The sequence below is a fragment of the Cnephaeus nilssonii genome (genome assembly GCF_951640355.1).
Source record: "Cnephaeus nilssonii genome assembly, chromosome: 8".
NCBI classification, from domain to species: domain Eukaryota; kingdom Metazoa; phylum Chordata; class Mammalia; order Chiroptera; family Vespertilionidae; genus Cnephaeus; species Cnephaeus nilssonii.
Window position 1 is genome coordinate 66,488,803 of NC_137079.1, and position 4,337 is coordinate 66,493,139.

At 41.5% G+C, this 4,337-nt stretch overlaps 1 pseudogene across 1 annotated transcript; it reads right to left on the reverse strand.

Annotated features, from left to right (window-relative positions):
* Positions 1–1,436: 1,436 nt before the first annotated feature.
* LOC307104646 (phosphatidylinositol-3-phosphate phosphatase MTMR7-like) lies at positions 1,437–3,219 on the reverse strand (annotated as a pseudogene). The gene has a single exon. The product of its transcript is annotated as a phosphatidylinositol-3-phosphate phosphatase MTMR7-like (transcript).
* Between the last annotated feature and the right edge of the window lie 1,118 nt (positions 3,220–4,337).

Consider the following 4,337-nt stretch of genomic DNA (forward strand, 5'->3'; position numbering starts at 1 on the left):
AGCAGTGTTCTAATGATGCCCTCACTTTTGGTATACTGAAATATTTTGCTTCATTAAATTCTTTCTTCTTTCTTTGACATCAATATTTTCTCTCTTCATTGGATAATTCTCATCATCATGCAATATGAGGAAATTTCCCTCATCCTTAAAAATGTATAACAGTCTAGATTCCACTTCTGTTTAAAGTAACCACTCTAAATCTCTGCTTTTCTTCATTGTAAAGCTAAAAGAAATAGTTTCACTGACAGCCTTATATTTATTCCCACCCCCAATTTAGCTTTTAACCCATTCCAAATAAGGGAATTCATCCCACTAATAAATGATGGGGGCTTCGTACAGCCATGGAGGTCATGAATATTGTCAGATTCTTTATGTCGTTCAAAGGTAAAGATGATAAAATTGGGATTTTAACAATGCGAAGAGTCAAGAAGTTCAGATGCTGCTAGAACTCAAGCCTTACCTCTTCAGTGCTCTCTAAGGGCTTCGCACTCCCAGTGTCTGCATTTCCCCCCTGAAGCCTTTCTCTGAAGAATGGTTACAGAACCCTGAGAGCAGTCCTCATCCAGTTCTTTGAACAATTCAAAATATAGCACCTAAGGAAAAGTTAAAGTGATCATTAAACGTGAAAGATAAACTTCAGCAATTACAAAAATCCTCAGTTAAAAAATACAGTATGTCCTCGGGTTATGTCGGAGATCCATTCCTATGGTGCAACGTAATGCGATTTTCACCTTAAGTCGGAACCCACCTACATAAGCACCTACGTCACTCACATGGAGCACACACACAGCAGTAATGAAGTGAAACAGTAAAAAATTAAAAGAAAGATAATTCCTGACCTTTGCTTGTGGTAAATACAGTAAATAATAAAAAAACATAAAGCACATATGTACATACGTCGAAATGATGGAACTTTTATTTTTATAAATAAATGGGAGATGGCGAAGTAACCACAAAATGACATACGTTGAGTCCAACATAACTAGAGGACTGCCTATATGTCTATTAACTGAAAAAGGTACATCTTAATGTCTTCCGTTAATAGAAATATTTATTACACAGGCAGGAAGGAAGATAACATCAAATGTTTTGGGAAACATAATACCAGAAAGTGAAATAGGTTGGAAAATTGAAGAAGAAAACATGTGTGTGGGAATAAAACTTTCATAGCATGAATGTAGAATGATTTTCAAAATGGGATAATGTCATATATATATATATATATATATATATTATAAAAGAAATGGCTATTTCCTCTTCTTCAACATGTAAAGAAACAAAGAGTTGGACTTTTCTCCCTTTTTCATTGTTATAATTTATAATTCTCAATGACATGTACCATTTCTTGAGTTATTTCTTGTGTTAAATTGCAATGTTCCCTTATTTTGGAAAGTGATTCATACATGTCCTTTATTTTGGAACTCCAGAGGGACGCTTTAGGCCATGAGAAACACGGCTTGTCAGAATCCTGGTCCTTGCCACTGCCTTTGCTGGGTGCACACTCTCCACCACTCGGAGATGGGCAGCTCAAATCCTCCCCTACAGACTCCAGATCACTGCTGGCTGACAGGTCTGGATCTGAGCTTTTCAAGTGGTCCTGGGTTAGAATCAGAGTGGAGTCTTTGTCTCCTTGTGAAAGGCTCCTGAATGGAAATTATTTCATGTTCCCTTTGTAGTCCTGGGGAGTGTTGGCTGTGCTATTGTCTGGGGTAGAAAACCCTGAGTGCTTGCTGGTTCACTTGGCTTACTCTTCACCTTAGTGTGATTTAACTGGATTTTTTGGGATTTTCAAAGCCTTTCTTCTAGGGCCTCTAGTTCTTCCTCCAGCTGCTGGGTTTCCTCCTTTACCATCATGAGGGGTCTGTGACTGAGGGTCAGCGCTGCAGTCCCTTCTCAAAGAGGTTTATACATGCCACTCCAAAACTCGTGCATGAAGTCACATGGTGTGGTGGGGAGAAGAAGGGTTCCCTGTGTCTGACTGTGATGAGCTCTAAAGAGAGGTTCATGTAGTCAGCCAATTCTTCCACAGGTGAGTCCATAAAGAATATGTTCTTTCTTGAATTTTGAGTTCTCTTCTCTCCTTTTGGCTGATACATAGGAAGTTCCCAGATTGGCAGGAATAAATGTGATGTTGACTGTGAATCAGAAATCGCTCACCGAATTCAAACACACAGGGAAATTGTTCGATAAACTTCCAGACACACTCAATGTAGAGTCAGTAACTGGAGGGCTTTCTTTTGGATCACCATCTGGATTGCCATCTCTGTGGTTAGACTTATGACCAAAGGAAATCCAGTCCTTTTCAATTAATATCACGAAGCCCGTCAGGGTCCGGTCGGGCTGATCCAGCAGGAGGCTGGCCACCAAGCACAGCTGCACAGACCTGTCCCCGCCATCCGAACCGTGAGCAAGCACACTCACCCCTTCCTCTGTTCAGCCTTGGCAACGAACATTCCTGCATCCATGACGGCCTTAATGTGCTCATGGAGGGAGATTTAAGTTCACACAGTTCCAGCACTTTCTGCACACTGTTCCTCGTGACATTGATGTTCTCTATCCTGATAAATTGGAACTTGATGTTGGGATAATTGTCTTCATTCTGGTAGCCCTTCCCTTCAGGATGGTTTGCCATGGAGTTACATTTAGGCTGAGTTTCAATGACGCAAATGAAGTCACTTCCTAGACTGGCTTTTCTGATAGCCTGGAGTATCTTCTGGTCTTTCAGGCTCAGGACACTGAAGCTGGACAGGGGCTGGCTACTCCTGCAGATGGAGGGGTGGTTATCTTTATAGTAGTCAAAAAGGGCAGGGAATCACGGCCGTCTGCTCCAGAATATGTAACTCCCAACTATGGTACTGTGGCCAACCTGGGAACCTACGGTTTGGTAGGGTAAGAATCACAAACTCTGGAGTCTCTATTCATATTATTGAGCTGCCAATAATCATTAGGGAAGCCCATGGGCTTGTATTGTTCACTGAGATTGGTAAGCATCCAGCCTTGTTCTCTTTCTTCTTTCTCCAGCGTGGGGTTGAATGAAAAGGAATATAACTCCTTATGTTTGGCCTTGCAAAGTATATGATAGAGATGCACCCATTATGGAAATCTCTCTCCTACTGTTAGATGGGTTGTAACAGGTGAAAGTTATGGCAAGAAAAAAAATACACGGCACCCAGTAGCAGTTGTTGACTGTTTTTTAATGGTGGAAATCTGGCTGTGAAGAATCCATGCTTCCTTTTTGGTTTTGTTTTGCTTTTAAATCTTTATCGTTGAAAGTATAGCATAGGTCCTCCTTTCCCCCCCATTAACCTCTTAACCTCTTCTAGCCTTTCCCTTCCTCCCCCCAGTCCCCGGCCCTCACCACCCACTTGTCTGTGTCATAGAAGCATGAACAGACTGTTGAACCTCAGAGGGAAGGCAGGGGAGGATGGGTGGGAAGAGATCAACCAATCAACCATCTTTCTTTTCTTGGGTCTGGTGCATTTTCCACAAATAGGACACGAGTAGTCGTCAAATGCAAAGTACCTAGGGCTGCTTTTTTAGAAATATTTGATCTGTCAAGTGGCCACTTTCGACCTTGGGTGTGCAGAGGCGCTCCATGGAGGGCCCACATCTGCAAGGTCCTGGGGGGTCACGGCCTCATGCACTTACCTGCAGCTACAGTGCACAGTACTTACTGGAGATGCTTTATAAATACCCCCAATCCCCTCTTGTATAAGTGTGATAACTCTAGGACATATTTTATATTCTATTTTACAAGGTTTCTCTGCAGAGATAGTTCCAACTGCTGAATTCTGGCTTTCAAACTCATGTTTTATTTGCTGCCTTTCTTTAGACTGTCTTACTTCCTTGCACTTCGCCAGTGAATGATACACATCGCAAATACATTCTTGTTCTGAAATCCTTGTCTCAGGGTCTGCTTATGGAAAAACACAAAGATGTATGATACCTTTAGGTTTTAAGAACTAGAGAGAGTAAGCTGGAAAGAGAGAAGTATCCTCAAAATTAAGTTTACTGCCATGAGCAGAATTAAAACAAATAAAATGTTACAGAAACATTCATTCATATCCTGGCAGCTGAAGGGTATATATTGTACACATTCTTTCTACATTTTAAGCATATGGTTAACATCAAAAGGGGGTAAGGATTGGATCCTGAGGGAGTCTCCACGAAAGGGCCCTGGGGGTGGAGGGGTGGAGGATTATTTGAATTTCTATGATAGGTAGGACAAGAATATCTCTAATGTGTTCAGTGTAGAAGCAGTCAACTTACTGCACATTGCTACAGCCAGAGCAAGATATATGAAGCACCATGACATTAAACAAAGTCAGAGCAGAGTG